The 18,344-nt window shown below is 37.2% G+C and overlaps 1 protein-coding gene across 1 annotated transcript in view; it reads right to left on the bottom strand.

Moving 5' to 3' along the window:
- Positions 1-18,344, bottom strand: part of LOC149303223 (ADP-ribose glycohydrolase MACROD2-like) — an 806,633-nt gene that overhangs the window by 346,028 nt on the left and 442,261 nt on the right. The window lies entirely within an intron of this gene.

The raw sequence follows: 18,344 nt of genomic DNA, 5'->3' as shown, positions 1-18,344 counted from the left end.
GTGTAGCAGCAGAGGTTGTCTGGGCGCATCGCGCATACGTTCACCGGCTGCCCCACTTGACACCACTAGACGGAGGACAAGATTGAGGATGCATTGGTCTGGGGGGCAGAGTGGCATATAGGAGGTGTATAAGGCATATCTGGGGGGCAGATGTGCATGACTTGCGGGCAGGTTGGCAAATAAAACAAAATAAACAAATGCATTTTTCTCTATGAAAAAATAGTTTACATGAATCAATATTTACTAGTAAAACTTTTTCCTATAGGGTAGTCTTATATTCAGGCTGTTTCTTTTTTCCTAAATTAATATGCAAATTTTGGGGGGGTCATCTTATAATCGGTATATATACGGTATACGATTGCTATAAGGCTGGGTTATCTGCATTAAATGTGCTTCATGTTTATATCTGTTAACTCAAAGCTATACCAGGCTCCCTTCTATAGATTATTCTATATATCTACTTCTAAGTGAATAAATATGGTTGTCAAATATATCCAAGTAATGAATGTTAATCAGGAAAGAGCTAATAATAATAATGATATAACAATATGTAAAAGTTCATAATGGCGGGATGTGGCATCCAAATTGCAGCAAGAAATAAATATTTTGAAGAAATCTCATATTTTTTAATCATATTTTGTTTAGTATTTGGGAGCACAAAGCTTCTTCCATGACAGGGTCTGACAGTAACATTGAGATACCCTGCATTATCTTGTCTGTAAAACAGTAAAAATGTACAAAAAAACCCACTAATAACACACACATAGGTTTATTCCTCCTCACTCTATTATTTTTATCTGTATTGATTAGGTCAAGTGTGGCCATATTAACTGCTGCAATAGGCCAAACATAAACCAGTAAATCCCACTAGGAAAGAAAGAAGTTATTTCACTTCTCGAGCATAAAATGGTAAAATGAAAATAGTTTTTGCACGAGTGTGTTTATGGCAGTTTTATACCAAACCTTTACAACATATTTAATAATCCCTATATCATATTGTAACATAATACTGTTGTGCAGCATAACAACATACTAGAATAACAATGTATAATTGAATTAAATAAAAAATAATAGTTTAGAGGCAGTTTCCAATATTTTGTTTGTCTCCCAGTATGCAATTTTACGTTTTCCTTCACATATTTTTTTTCTATTCTAATAGGACTTAACTAAAGTGACTTTCCAAAAGTCAAAAAAAGGGATCACAAATTATTCAGTTATAACAAAGCTAGACCAGATAGTTTTAAACAGTAGAGGGACTGAAAGTCCATTAGTAGGTAATAAGCAGTTTTCAATTTAAAATGGCTAAACCTCATTTAAACAGCTATAGTTAGATTTTTACCAGTTAGTGGTGTTATAATTATGCAAGGTCTTTACAACATGCTGTAATGCATTACTGTATTTTCAGACTATCACAGTTAACAACAATGGACAGAGAGAGGACTTTGCATGTAATGGGTGGCAAACACTGAGCAGCAATTGGGGTTGAGCAGTAGAGGACAGATTGGCCACACCAAAACTCTTAGAACTCTGACAATTGACCAGATAACCAAAGAGCAAATTAATTAAGCACTAAAGAGAATATAAGGTAAAACACTGAGATTTATCAGACACGCACTAACAACACTCTTGAACATAATGATGGTTCTTCAGCAAGAACCGGAAAATAACCAAACGGACAGAAATAATTGAAGTTAATTAATTAAGGTTGGTCCTTTGAAAGCAGTGGGCTTGTTGTGGCTTAATAGCTTAGGTGGCATGGAATATTGATACCCACATGCAGGGGCCATTTGTTTACAATTTTGGACTGGCACATGGATTCACGCAGCTGTGTTATGCAGCAGGGAGGTTATGTGACCCAGCGGTGAAATGAGGCTAAACAATGTGCAAATAGCCAAAGAGTAAGGTGCCAGCGAGATAAGGCAAGAGGGAGCACGTAAGTGAGAGGGTAAGGGAGTATGTATGCATAAGTGTATGTTAACATAAATGTGTAAGTGTTTGTGTGCTAGCATGGATGTGTATGTGTAATGGTTTCTGTGTTAGGATGAATGTGTATGTGTAAGTGCTTGTGTATTAATCTGGATGTGTGTTAGTTTGAATATATAAGTGTGTGAGCATGAATGTGTATGTGTATGTGTAAGTGGTATAAGAAGGAGTGTCTGTTAGCATGAGTATATAAGTGTGTGTTAGTATGTGTACATACTGTATGTGTACTAGTGCGTATGGGGGGGGGCGCAAAGGGCCGATGGGGCCACTTGCCCCAAGGCCAGAAGGTGCCAGCTGTAGCCTGCACACAGGGGTTATTCTGAAAATACTGTTGCAGTAGTGTACCTAGCGGGGGGCGGCGGTCCGCACCGGGTGCCGCTCATCAGGGGAATGCCAACTTGCCGGCACTCGGCACCCCTCCAGAGACCGACAGTAATGTCCGCCGCTGGAGGAGAAGGCTCGCAAGGGAGCGGTATTGGAGGTCTTTAACAGACCTCCGGCTCCCTTGAGTGATTTTAAGCCGGTTCCACCGGCTTAAAATCACTCAAGGGAGCCGGAGGTCTGTTAAAGACCTCCGATACCGCTCCCTCGCGATCCGCTCGGCAACTGCTGCTGTGCGCCGGGGTTTGTTGTCAGATCCCGGCCACAACACTGAAGCCGCACCCACCGCCGTCCGGAATCTGTGGATTGGTATGTGTGGAATCTGTGGATTGGTATGTGTGGATTGGTATGTGTGGATTGGTATGTGTGGAATGTGTGGATTGGTAAATGTGTGAGAGTGATGGGTGTTATGCTGTACCATTTCCAATGTATTTTTCATTATATAATTATGCTCTACAGTACATCATAACTCCCATCACTCTATGCTGTTCCATACAGTGGCAGAGCTGGGAGACAGAGGCCTTGCACCCCCACCGCAGGACTCCTGAAAGGTAAGTGAACTTCAAAGGGGGGAGAGGGTAGATAGTTAGGAGGGGTAGATAGGGAGAAGGGAGTGAGAAGGGGTAGATAGGGAGAAAGGAGGGTAGCAAGAATATTGAAATAAAGAGTCAGAATGAGAGCGAAAATGAATGGATTAATGTGTGGATGAATTGTTTGAATGAGTGAAAGAATTAATGAATTTGTGAGAATGCATCAATAAATGTGTAAATAATTTGTGTGAAAGAATAAATGATTGTGTGAATGAAAGTGAATTAGTGAGTGACTGTAAAAGTGTTTGTGTTAATCATAGGTGTATAGTTGATTTGTCAAAAAGGCAAAGATGGTATAAGCAGGGTGTTTATGGGACAAAAATGGCACAGGCAGGGTGTTTATGGGACAAAGATGGCACAGGTAGCGTGTTTATGGGACAAAGATGGCGTACACTCGGCTGTTTGGGAACAATGCTGACTCATGCTGGGCTGTTTGGGGGCAAAGATGTGTCCTATGTGTGTGTAATTTGGGTGCTGGTCAGGTTCTATGTGGGCAATGTGGACGCTGGTTTTTTGGAGGGTTATTAAAGAAAGCACTATTATATGTTCAGTAAATGTTATTTAAACGTGTTTATTTTACTTATAAGTTATTAATTTATTTTTTCAGATTTCTTGTTGTTTACAGTTGACATACAGTTTACAAATTGGTGCAATAAATATTCTTGCCAACATAATTTTGTAGATGTCTTTACATTTGGGGGGGGTGCCACTTACAGGATCCGCCCCGGGTGCCAAATACTCTAGGTACGCCCCTGTACTGTTGCACTTTTTAGTATGTGGCTAGGTGCCAGGAGTGAGATAATTCTTGTGAATACAAAATCGAAATTACATAATGTGTTGTAGATACATTGATTCTCAAATGTAAAGACCAATTGAAGGTGTAGTTGCAAGAAGTTCTGTCACATGTGGTTCTACCCAGTTTAGAATGATATGCAAACTATTCAAAAAGTTTATAAGCACAGTAAGAAAATATAAGGTGGGCTTGAGCGCAATTTAAGAGGTCATCACAGCGTATACATGTAGTATATTCTTATTGTGCTAGCTTATATCAATTAACAAGCATTATTCTTATCGCTGATGACTTTTAACTCCCTATACATGCTTACCTGACTACAGAAGAATTACTGGGGATAACAGCATATTTCAGAGACAGAAAAAAAGTCTTATAATTTACTGAAACAGTTAAACAATGGAGCTAGAAAGCCACCTAACACCCATAACAATCTGATCTTCTTAATGGTTATTACTTGCTACATTTTTAGTTAAATTTAAATATTTATTGCTGCCTTTTATTATCACGTATGTCTCAATAAAGTCAATGATAAAAATGCAGTGATTTATTATTTTTCTTTGCTTTTCAATATAAGTGCATTTCAACATAACTTTCCATCTGTACATTTACTACCAATGCTGCTAGGACAACGTATGGACAAAAATGTACCTTCTATAAGTGTCACCAAGTCATATGTGATGACAGGTGAGCTTTAAAGTGCAATAGATTTAGGCTATGCAATCTAATATTCCCGATAAATAACTTGTAACTATGTATTTAGGTTTTTTTTATTTGTCTTTTTATGTGGTGTTTTATAGTTTTCATGTGTAAGAATGACCAAAGTCCCAATTACTTGCTACAAAAACAAATCATCAGATTGCTTTCACATTAACATCCTGACTGCTTCGCAAAATCCACCATCGGTTTCCTATTACAGGAAAACATTAGGGCAATCTAATATTTTCTCTGGTGAAATTGGTCACTAAGATGAATTGTCTTTTTGCTTTTTTATAGTTTGGCCCATGTGGCTCTGGAATTGCTGCAATAAATTTCCTTCGGCTAATCCTTGCCAAAAGCAACATGCATTGAACATATTGTGGTATTCGTGAACGAGAACAATTCACAGGGCCAAAACGGTGTAAATGTTTAAAGCAGAGCAGGAATCTGTAAACATGTTAAAGTTATATATAGGAGCAGAGGGGAACTAACTCAACCAAAAAAACTCTTTCGTTTATTTCTGTTAGAGTGTGAGGAAAATAGCATTTACTTCCTGTGAACTTATACTAAACATGGTTGTAGGAACCAGGGGAGAAACGGAGAACTCATTCATTCCACTTCCATAAATCAGGTACAGCAGTGACTGTTTAGCATGGAGTTGTCTTTTAGGGCTAACTTTCACACACAGACCTGGAAAAAAACTTGAGGGACAAAAATGTGAGATGAGGCTTTGCTAATGAAGATGTCTTTGTACATCCTTGTCAAAGAGTGTGAACCCTTTTATTAACATTAACCGTGGCAACAAGGATTCTGCCACCACTAAACCATCCAACTTCCAATGTGCCATCCAATGTATACAGGGCCAGCTCATGGCTTCTTGCCGGAGAAACTTGCCATTGTTGGCCCTTCATTATGCATAGTGAAGTGAAAGAGCTGAACCCACAACTCCATTCTCAACTCTCCTTTTAGTGAATAAACCCCTCTGTTTATTCTTTATTCTTTCAAATTGTTTTGTGTACCCCTGAAGCAGTAATCGAAGTTGAGGAGGATTTCATTGGCCAACATTTGTTATGAAAATACAGCCAAGGGATGTAAGCATTTTACAGATCTGTGCAATAGGCAGTAGTATTACAAAAGTGACTTCGGTGTCTGCGACAACAAATTTCTGTTGCATACTGGTTTACAAAATAGACTGAATGTAGCTCAGGGTTGCACATCTCCGGCCCTCGAGGGCTGAATTTGTTTGTATATTCCAGGTTGAATCTAGACATCTTTTTTTTTTTCAGGCAAGGTTACATATAATTTATGGCCTATTTGAAGCCCTCGAGGACTGGAATTGTGCAACCCTGGAATATACCATATAGTCTTATCAGTTCAGTCATGATATGTACATGTTTCCAGCTTATACAGTCAATCACAACAAAGTTGGGGGGGGGCAAGTAATAAGATATATGGCCACTGATAGTAAAGCCTTATTGAGTTAACTCCTACAGACATCACAAAGCAATAGTAGCCAGAAGCACGCTGAGAAAAGCATTCAATGAGATGATTTGATATGCAGCCAGTACTACGTAGGAAGTATAAATATCTAGATTTTCAAGAACAAAAGGCTTTGGAAGTTTAAAAACCAAAGCATTGGTCTATGCTGATAATTCCATGTTTATAATCAATGCTAGGAACAAAGGAATGTTAAGACTGGGGTGTATCGATTTTAGAGCAAATGGTTGGTTGTTTTTTTTTGCTATAAGCAACACAAAGTCTTGAAAAACAAAATTGGCTGCTGGAGATTGGTCAGTATATTCATTTCCAGCTATGGAAAGCATCTTAATTACAAAGTAAAATGGGTTATTAAATACATTACCCCATGCTATCTGTTTTGGAAGTTGAATACACAATGCTTTACTCTAACAATAACAATCCAACTAATATTCATGAATAATACAAAGAAAATAAAGTTTACTACAGTCTCGCTAAGATAAAATAATTCATCATTCAAAACCAAAAGCCCGTGTATTTATATATCCCGAAGATAAAAGGGATTTGGCACTAAAAAGTATAAATTATGTCAAATAAACATAAACTCCTATGTAACCATTATAAATATGTAACAGCATTGCTTTTGTCTGATTTTATTTGCAGTTTTTAGGTGTCATTTTATACTGAAAATTCAAATTACCGTTCCCAAAATGTTTGTAGATTTGTAGAAGAAATAAACATAACTTATTAGAACCGATGCAAAAATACACTGGCCAGTAGAAGTGTGCAGGTAATTTACTTTCCTAAAATTCAAGGTTTTCATTACTAATTTGAAATTAGAAATTTGGCTGACAATTATATGCGTTAATTATTTTTTTAATGCCTACTGGAGTTCATGTTACATGCTATCCAATGCATTTCCCTCATGCAAATAGGAGAACGCATTTCTTATATTCTGGAGTTTCAAAATGGGACACAAAACCTACCATACTGCCTAAAAAAAATTGGCTTATATGTATGTATATATATATATATATATATATATATATATATATATATATATACACACACATATATATATATATATACACATATATATATATATATACACATATATATATATATAACTGTTGCCTGTGCTTTAAGCCACATGGCTAATGTTTTAGATCAACTAATTTGTTCATATTTAGAATTAAAGTAGAAACTATATAATTTGTACATAACTGTGTAGGCAAAAAAATACACCACAAATATTTTACAGAATAAAGGATCATGTAGGAAGAAAATATTTCTAAAAACAGTATAAATGCCCTAAATGGAAAGTTATACCGACTGTAAATTGTTATGACATAAAATGGCTTTTCTATCAAATTTGTTATGTTTGGAATAGTGGATTTTCTGTTTTACGCTGAGTTCGTATTTCATACGGTACAATGAAATGTTGGGCAAGAAAAATGATAGGAAATGCTGAAGAAGCAGAACATAGAGGATTAGTGATATATAGTACTTTGGTTTATTTTATATAAAGTAAGCAACATCTATCACTTGTGGAGATATGAATTACAAATAGCAACATGCCTAACCAGCTTCTGGTTAAGCATGATGGAATTTATATAAAAGGAGCAATAGTTACTTAAAGATTAGTTAGAGTCAAGGTACATATAATATACATATAATATCCCAATATTCCAAGGAGCAACAATCTCAAAACGGTCCACTTAAAATATATAATGAAGGTTTTCAAGCCTTTTACAGAGGCTTGAAAACCTTCATTATTTTTTTTCATTGTAAATGCATCATAAAACAATGTCCTGCAGCACATACACACAAAATGTGTAATATTAAAGTTTAAGCTGGAGTTGAAATATATAATTTGCCAAATTGATAATTGTTTTATGCAATAAATGCAATTTAAGTGTAAAACCTTATTACAAAGTCATTACTGTCAGGGGAAGGCTGGTGACACATGTCCATCCAGCTGCTCTAATTTAAAGCTTTTCCATGTATTTTTGTGTTATACTTGATAATGTTCCATTATCGAAGATGATAGCTCTGGTGGAAAATATTAAAGGTAGTGCAGTCACCATAGTAACCAATGAAATGTTTAGTTGATTGTTTTTACCACTTTACATCAGACATCAAAAGGCAGTGGTCAAAAAAATATCACGAGAACTATAAAAAAAAAATACATATAATTAGAGTGAAATGAGAGACAAACCTAAAGCAGTTGTTCTCGATTTGGCCAGAGCAAATTACATTGAAAGAGCTTGACACCACAGCCACTGGCAAGTGTACAGAGGTAGAAGGCTGAAGATCCCTGGCCACGGGTCATACCCAGCAAGAGACGTCCGCAAACCCCTTCTTGAGGACGTGTTTGTAAAACATGGAAATTAGAGGGTGGAGGAGCAAAAGCATCACCTGAAATGTTCTATTGCTGTAGCCTCCACCGTTGTTCTTTAGTGCAGATATTTAGAATATTCCTTACAAACGCTCAAGTGCTTTAATTATCCCAGGTAGCTTCTCCAGATTAGGCCATGCCCAGCATTAGAAACTGCACATGCTCAAAACAGGTGTAGCTGGGGCTACGAGTAGACAAAGACCGATGTCACAACGTCCTTTGGTAGCAAAGGCTGAACGTACATTGACACAAACTGAGTGGAGCCACATTGTGATCTCACACATGGCAAGTTGCCCTGATAATGTGAACCCAAAACTTTGAAAAGATGCTGCTGTTAAAAGGTTAAAGTTAATACCATTTACTTTTATATAAAGATGTTATCAAAAGTTATCGAAACAGTCAATTTACTATGGCCCAGTTTACTTTGTGAAGCATGAAAATTAAAGTACACTTTAATTATAGAGAGCAGTGAAGTATGGTTACCCTAAGTAGCCCGTGCCAGTAGACAGACATTAGGCTGTGGGAAGCATACTTTGCATCAATTAAGAAATAGTAAATCATTAATCCTGGCTGCCAGTGTCCAGGTTTACACAGTGGGCTTGCGTCTCCTGTAGTTCCTTGCATATGTTTTCGAGAAGAAATCCTTCCGATACGGCCACAGAAGCTCACAATTCACTGATGAATCTATTTTATTTGACATATAAAGGGATGATATGTGTGGTCCAATCTGCAGAACTATGTGTATGTATGTATGTGTGTGTGTGTGTGTGTGTATGTATGTATATGTGTGTGTGTGTGTGTGTGTGTGTGTAAATGTATTTTAAGTAAAATCAGCCATATAAACACTCATCCTTTATTACCCATAGTGTTGGCTACACATGACAATGATATGGCACAGCAAAAAAAAAGTTGTTGTTTCCATGCAAGTTCAGGACTGTTAGCAGATATATATAGGAGAAAAGGTTTAGAATGGTTACTGGTTTTTAGAGTACTGATTGCAAGCAGAAACATAATATACTACATATCGTGTAGGTCTTGATTGTTAGGCTGTGTCTTTCTATTATGAGATAACATAAATACAATGATATATAGGGTCTTCAATAACCCAGTGGCTCTGTCACTTTGACAGATCTATCTAAAGCTGTTATCTAAAATTCAAGGTTTGTGAGTAAATCCCAAAAGAAGAAGTTTGCCAAGAACATACAGTGAATAAAATGAGAATTTTGCGTAGAAAAAGGAAAATATTTTTATAGACTCCCGTTAAAGGGGTGTTAACACAATAATACACAGTAAATTGCAGTTGAGAGGGACTAATAGAATTTTTATAAAGGAACAGAAATATCCAAAAATAAATACATGCCTATTCCATTAAATAGAAATGGTCTGTGGCTTGTGCTTTTTTCTTTACCAGCACCTTAACAATAGGCTAGAGATAACAATTGGAGGAATAATCATGTTTGAAAAAAAATTAAGACACAATACACCTTTCCCCACGTTCTACATATTATTATGTTTCTTTTATATGGCTTCAACAATTTATGCAGTGTTTCTTACAGCACATTCAAGGTGTGTAACAAAACTAGGACTCACAAAGACAAACTGATTCATAAAGATCACCCTATTCTCAAACTTACAATCTAGAAGAAATAGGCATCCCTGGGAACTTCCCAGATCAGGCTCCTCGGAGCACCCCCTTTCCAGGGAAGCAACTTAGCGAGGGGATGTGGCTAGCCATCCATATTGCTAGTGTTAGCCATCCAAAGGGTGGAGCTACCCTCTGATAGCTTAAAACTGTATGGAAGCAGTAATAGAATAGGGCGTGGAGTGGGCATGTCTGAACACCACTCCCACTCTCCGGAGTGGCACATGGTGACCCAGAGACTCAGTGACACACTGCTTCACCTTGAGACTCCGGGTGAGACCCAGAAAGTTTCCAAGAAAAGAGGATGGGGTATACAAATGCATAAGGTAAGAGAAAGAGGGAAGCATAGGGCCATAGATGAAGGTGAGGTTTTCATACTGTATACCCGGCACACACAGTTACATTGATTTATTTAGTGGATAGAACTGCATAATGTTGGATCTAGCAAACGTGTCAAATCTGTATGTTTTAGACAGATCATGCCTTTTCATTCGCTTGTATCAGAACTCTGCAAAAAGCATTAGACACTATGCCACCGTTAAAACTTCAGATGTTTTGCGAAAAGGGTGTTCTTTTCCAAAACCGAGCCTGGTATTTTTATTCTAGTTTCTTTGAAGCATGTGAAGATAAAATTAGTCGCAACTGGATTCTCTGATATATGGCTCACACCAACTACAATGATATCCCCAGGGCTCATTCATTTTCTAACCTTTACAGCTAGCAGGCTGAAAAGGCAGCAGTTCACCTTAGGTTAGACTACATTTTAAAGCCTGGGTCTCTGGGGTGGCAGATATCCTATTAATTCACTGCGGCACATTAACGCAGCGGAATTTTTCTTCTATGAAATGTAAAATTATTTAAATCCAAGTAATTATAATATATGGGCTAAACCTTAAAAAAATCTCTCTTTTTAAACAGTTTGTGTGTAGTCATTTTATTGCACTGATTAAATAACAGAAGCATGGGGAAAGATGCAGTAATCTGTCGGGTTTTTTTAAGTTTTTTTAAGTATGCTCGATTTGCATTACAAACATTATTATAAGTTTTTAACACATCATTTCATGCGCTGCACTGATCCGACTCTAGTCTGTATCAACAAACCTTACCTCAAAGGCAAGAGGGAAATGTGATCAAAAATCACTTCAATTACTTTCTAAGTCCTATTTAATTTCTCTCTTAGGATACATTTTTTGCCTGTAGCATAGTCTGAAATTCTGTTTTATTTGGGGTGGGTTGAAGAAGGGGGAACTGGGATTCCCCAAAGATTTTGTTGAATAAATATGTATGATCTTCATTTACATAGACTTTTTGCATAAGTGTCTATATTTGTCCCCGTAAAGTGTAAAAAAAAAAAAAACTCATCAAACTTCTCTTTGGTTATAGAAATAAAAGCATTCTGGAAACCATCCCCAGAGTCTCCTTTTCTGTAAACAGTATACGAAGAGCTATGCTAAACATTTGCTAGATTATTCTAAGAGAACAATATGGGCTTTAGTTGATTTAATAGAATGAAATACCTGCCCAAGAATTAATCTTTTTGTAATCAAACAAAAAACTGTGGTGGGTTTTGAGTATGTTCCAATACAATCTAATTCCCTAACTAGTGAATATTTAAAATCATTTTTTCCATGAATCATAACATCTATTGGGATACCTCTGCTCAAGAAATAGATGAAATATTATAATAATGCTCATCTGCGGACCCAGAGGTGAAATTAATAACACAGTTATATTTTTATACACGTGCCAAAAAAGTCAAATGTGAACAAATGTCGTAAATTGTACAAGTGAAATGGCAACTGGTTTTGATATGTAATCGGAGGTACAGTTTCCAGTTTTTAAATAATATCGATTACACCAAACTCTGGACACTATCCAGAACTGACCCAGACCCTCCAGGTGGGTTTATTCCTTCTCCCGCCAGGGGAAAAGCATTCATCCATTCTCGTCTCCAGCTTACTCCCTGTCACCTCTCTCCCAAACACAAAGAAGCACACAAACCCACAAAGAAGCAACTATCCCTAACCCTATGTGTGGCCAAACGCACACCTTCACAAAGCAACTCCCTCAACAGGAGAGCTCTGGGTAGCTAACCCTGGGAAGCTCCCAGGTATGGATTACACACACTCCTAAATGTAAAATAAATACCATAGGGTTAGTAACAGTCCTATTCGACAGAGGGAATTGAAAATATTTGTTTTTCCGGAACAAAGAATGGGTTGGCATGGCAGTCATAATGTTTGTGGAATATGCATCTGGAGCCTCCAGCCCAGATAGTTTGTCCTTTATTTCTCCCCGTATAATCTATGATTTTAGAAATACCCATTAACCCAGGCACAATTTACAGGGTGGTGTTATAGTGGGTCAGAAAAGAGGGAACATCTTTAAATTGCAGTCAATAGTTTTTTTTTCCATTTTCTTTTTGAGATGCTGCACTTCAAAAGCAAATTTGCTGACACAGTTTCATCATGACAGTGATGGATACTTTAATTTCAGAGTTATTCTACTCTTGACCCTTTTGTATGGCATTTCTTGCTAACAAACCAGCACAGAGGAAATGCCTGTGCTTGTTGGAATCCAGAATGTCCAAATCTGAATTACATGTTATATTGAGCTTTAAACATCACTGAGCGTTTTAGTCTTAGTTTCTCGGTTTGAAGGGCTGTTGTTGTACAGGGTACAACTTCATGACTCATGTTTTATCTTTCATCTAAAGTCAGCCCAAAAGGATTGACTATTCACCTGAGCATATCAAATTTACTTTATTTCTTCCTGCCAATATTATGAATTCTGAGAGATTAATTTTCTAGGGGTTTAGTATTCTAAGTCATTTTCTTACGGATGATTTGCTTACATTGAGCAACTAAACCCAGCGCACAAGACAGATACATGTGTGAGTAATTTAAGAAAACAGCAGGAATCGTTACAGTGTTTCTGGTTACAAAGGTTTTTTAGCACGTGTTTTTGTAAGATGACCTGCATGCTTTTCTTGCTTCTCAAAAACAGAGTTAGCTGTAGTTCAATAATAGGGCAGGTAATTTCTTAAAGAACCATTCCAGTCCCATTTTCATGTGAAATGCATATTGGAGTCCATTTTATAAGCATTTCCCTGCATCTCACTGCACACAAATCTGTATAGGCTTTGCCTAGATATAAAATTAGACTTGTGTCTTATATACCTGTCTCAATACCTGTATTGAATGCGGAAAGCATACTTTAGTATGCTCTTTGCTTATTGCATATATATATATATATATAAGTTATTTTGAACCTGGGACAACAATTAGAAGATGACAGTATATCTGTGAATATATATTATTGTCACCAGGGCATAAGCAGGAAAATAAGTGGGTCTGGTACTTTAAGGCCAGCAGTTGCTAAATAATGTATGGGGGGCCATTAGCTGGATAAGCACGTGTATCCAGCCCACGGCCACACATTACAGTGTCAGATCTGTTCAGTGAGTACAGTCAAGGCAAGGTACCCGCGCCATCTGGCAAAGGCATACTGGTTTGGCAGATGGCCAGTCCAGGCCTGATTGTCTACATGATAAGTAAAGGGAAAGGCTGCAGTGAGGAGATTTTATGGCTATCCTATGGTCACATTAACAACATTGGTGCTATAAATAGAACCCGTTAATGGTGGTTATCAAAACAGATCATGTTTGACAACCTTATCGAGATAATATGAAATTACAAAATTCCTCCACTGACGTTCATATTCCATTCCCCTTCAATCACTCACAGTACAAATCTGTCTGTGTAATTTAAAGGCCAATGCAAATAGAAGGATGTCATTGTCACTCTTATGTTCAATTATTTTTCCATTCAAAACTCCAAAAGACAAACAGATATTGTGTATTTGGTAAAAAGTTTGTAATGTGTCATGAGGAAGGTAGAAATGGTTTAAGTAACAATATATTGCAAAAGAACCAGGGTAAATTGTACGGGCACACAAAGAACACAGGTCTAGAATAAGAGTTGCATCTCAAGTAAAACTACCACGGTCTTTCTATCACTTTAGTGTCCCCACATATATTAATGTGTTAAATTGAAGAAGCGTTCTCTGTAGTTTGGTGCACATGCCAGATGTTTAGTTTGACTTTATGGAGAAGCCAACCCAAAACACTGTTTTACTAATAATGGCATTAACCATATTTCTTACGTGCGCCATGAACAATCAGGAGGCTCACAGGCAGTGAAGTCTACTCACAAAGGTCTACGATGTGTCAATAATGACTGAATGAAAAAGGAGCACCATGTCTAATGACTAAAGTGAACTTGAGCACCATCTGTTACGCAGCCCACTCAACTGTCAACTCACAGCAAGATTTTATGAAAGCATAGAAACTTGTTTGTTTACAGAACTTTTAGTTGCATTGAGTCCAAAAGGTTTCAATTCACAAAATAAACTAAACTCGTAATGATGAGGCCAACTGACCCAGAACTCTTTCAATAAGGCTAACTCGACTGGCAAACTGACGGACCCAATCATTGACTCAGCTGGGAGATTCAACGACCACTTCATCAGTAATCATGTGCAAATTGGTGGATGTCAAAATCAGTTTGATGGCAGTTCAACCCAATGTGACTGAAAATCTTGTATTTCAAGCTTGGCAGCCCTCAGCTCACCACTGTTTTTTGTGAACAGAAGAATTGCTGTTCTAGCTGACTGTTGAGGGGTCTCAAATTAAGTTAGGCTACCTGAAAGCTTGACATTTCGAGCCTTGGTAGACTATCTTGACTGCCCTCCTTGCTCACTACACCCCTAATCAAAACCTATAGCAAATTCATTTGCGGGATGTAACCCAATATCAGAACAGAAAATGACAATTCCAAATAGTGCTTACCGGTTCTTCTATTGTTTCATTATGTGGAACATGAAATAGCCAAATGTACATTGGGTTTTCACAAAGTTGCAACATGTACAGAGTTTAACAACTGTAAAGCAAAACGTATCTACTTTACTGATTAACACACCGTGCACCTGGTGCCAATTATAATACCTTTGTGTTACTTTTTGGTCAGTGACACATATTCCAAATACATTCATACAGATGTTTCTTGCATATCCAATTACAGATCGACTGCTGTGATGCCATGAAAAGTGCTCTAGTCTTCTCTCCTTTCCATTACCCTGCAGACCTACATCTGAATTCAATTGATGTCATAATATATTTATAGTTTGTGTCAGTGCTGTTTTTTTATTGTTATTTTACTCTTGCATGTTCTTTGTGTCTGAAAACTCTCTAATTGATATTTGTGTGTGTGTGTGTGTGTGTGTGTGTGTGCGCGCATAAAAGATCAACAATCCTCTCCCTTTGCTCTCACATATTAGATAGTCTAGTGCACAAAAGCCTTATATGTATATTTTTTGTTTACACGTTTAACCCTTAGTTCATCCCTCGAGCAGAAAAATCAATAAACCTATAGCTGTATGGTGGTAAAAAAAAAATTTGATGAAAAATTTACTAGAATTCCACACACAGCACACAACAATCAAACCAGAATCGATAGTGAGAAACACAGCACAGAAGATCTAAATAACTTTTGACCTAAATAATGAAAAAGTCATACATGCACGTTTCAAATTATAAGAAACATTTTCTTAACCACTTCCTTATGTTTTCTCTTCTTACATATACACTTTACTTGAGTTTGCAATTATTATGATCACTGACAAATGTTGAAAGGTAACTATTAGCTTTCAATCAACATGTAATATATTTTAAATTATGAAGTAGTAAACCGGAGGGAAAATAATCACAGAAGGAAAGACGGAGAAAGTGGATATTTTAAGAAAATAAGCTTCGTTGCCGTGTATCACACAAATACTTATCTCATTATTCAAAGTGACGTTTTATGGAGTACTGAAATTAGTAGATCTTGCAACAGTAGACTGCATGAGAACTCTGGTATAAAAAAAAACACATTATAACTAAATAAATTACCATGGGCAGCTTGCTGTAAACATATGCCACTATATTCACTGGAGGTCAAGGGGTTTTAGGGAGACTATACCAGAGGCCTTAAATAAGGAAGATCAAGAATATTTGATATAACGTGCATACCAGGGATCTTCCCAGGTTTGGCCACCTGGAACACTCCTTTTTTTTATGGTAGCGGCTTAGTTAGCAGCCGGGAACAGTCATCTGCAGAGGTGGGGCTAGCTGAGCTAGGAGCAGGGCTAGTGCCAGGCTGCCTAAGTGGCTGAACGTATGAGGGGGGGGTGATAGGGAGTGGGCATCACCAAACACTGCTCCCGTGCCCACCAAACAAGACACAGAAGCATCGCTTTACACCTAGACATCGGATAAAACCATGAGAGCTCCCACGTGTGGTAATGCACGTGCATAGGATATGTTTTTATGGGCTGTGTAAGTGGGGTGTAATATTTGTATATATATATCTGGCCTGGATAATCCTGCTATGAAAGATTTGTATATCTAGTAGCACCTATCTTGCAGCTTACACACCTATCACCCAAGAGGAAGAGAAGACCACTGGGCCAAGATACCCAATTCCCAGATTTACCCCAGACATATGTGAGCCCAGTACAGGGTATACATGACTTATATATTTTTGGTGGCATTATGCAGAAAAGGGAGTGTATAAATAAATTGACCTTTTGATATAACTATGTAAAAAAAAAAACAACCAAAAACAGAGTGAAGCATCACCAATACTATCATAAGTTTGTACTAGTATACAAACGAGTGACATAGAAGAGTTTCTCGCTAGTTAAAAACATAGAAAATATCCAGTTACAGCCAACCAGCCACTACTCGCTCAGCCATTGAGTATGGTGCATTCACACAGAGTTTAAGGGCCCTGATAACCTTTTTCTTCCTACTGTAAAGCCCTTAATCAGTCCTAGGTCTTTAGATTTAGGGCATCCATATGCCTATGCCATGCATATTCACTTTGTGTCAATATTCTTAAAAGGTGCATTCATAAAGTTTTTTACTACTACCCACTTTAACGGCGTAGACTGGTCTCTCACAAAACATAGTCACTGCTATTATTAATGAATCACATCAGTATAAAGTATGTCAGAGCTTATGCTTTCCACTACCGAGGCAGAATATATATTCTCAATAAACCGACAGCCCTTTTTTCTTTTACCTAAAATAGTCACATTTCATTCTCCCCATGTACATCTTAAATTATAAGGTACAAATGTTCATGCTAAGTTATATTTTTCCCAACAGTATATTTCCATAAAGAAGCAGAACCTACAACAAAATCCTGCTTTATATCACTCAGGCTTCATTCCCACCCCCCAGCCCCCCTTAATCATGTTAATGGAAAATAGTAAAGACCTTTTTTCATTATGGCAAGTCGAGCTGGAATACTTCAAAAATAAAAGACAGGTCTTGAGATATTTATGACAAAGTTTAAATAGTTTCAAAAAAAAATGGCTTCCCAATAGAAGGTCAGGAAGTAACCGAGCTATATTTCTACAGTACACGTAACGTTCTGTTCTGGAATATTTTAAGCTTTCTAGCAGATGTCATAGACCCAGAAGTGGATTGTGGTATGTTACAATGTTGTTATTCGGCACAATGCTGTTTTCTTTTTATAATTTAGGAAGATACTTTCTAATGGTAACATTGTAACATATGCAGACCTTCAGGTACTCTGTTATCATTGTTAAGAACATATATTCATCAAAAGCTTCTCCAAAATCAAATATTTGGTGCAATTCATAAATGTTAATAAAATAATATTCACACTGACAGAATATGAGCATATATATATATATATATATATATATATATATATATATATATATATTTATTTATTTATTTTAAAAAGGAATTTATTGTTGCCAACCTATTCTACATCATATACCTACAATTGAGAAACGCAGTTCGATAGGATGTAGAATGAATGTAGTATTCAAACAAAAACATGCATTGATAAGGTTTTTGTTATTGAAACTCTAAAAACGTTAAAATCATCTCTGTCACCATGCTTGAATATAATTAGTGCTTTTTTGTATATGGCACAGCTCCTTTTGGGTCTGTCAGGCTTTACTCATAAATGATCGTTCTGTAGCATGTAGATTTTACAAATGTTCAGGTTTGAATGGTTGATATGCGGCCAGTTATTTATCTTTGGAGGTGCTAGACGTCACCCCTTTACAGCCACTGTCCTTACTGCGAAGCCTCGGGATTTGTGTTATATCTGGGGCTCAGCATTTCTGGTATTCAAATTGAGGTACCTGTTTTGGGGCATCCCGAAAGAGGTGTGGAGGGGTGAGACTGGACCAATGGGCCAAGACGTAGATGTGATCAGCCCCAGGAGACATGACCACCCAGGTCACCATACCCATATAGCCACCTCACAACACAGACCTTAATTTATTTTTTACCTCCCCGGG

The sequence above is a fragment of the Sceloporus occidentalis genome, unplaced genomic scaffold, assembly GCF_023333645.1.
Source record: "Sceloporus occidentalis isolate IW3139 unplaced genomic scaffold, rSceOcc1.0.p SCAF_15, whole genome shotgun sequence".
Classification (NCBI taxonomy): Eukaryota; Metazoa; Chordata; class Lepidosauria; order Squamata; family Phrynosomatidae; genus Sceloporus; species Sceloporus occidentalis.
Note: the sequence above shows the minus strand (reverse complement) of the source record. Positions and strands in the feature narration are given on the sequence as shown.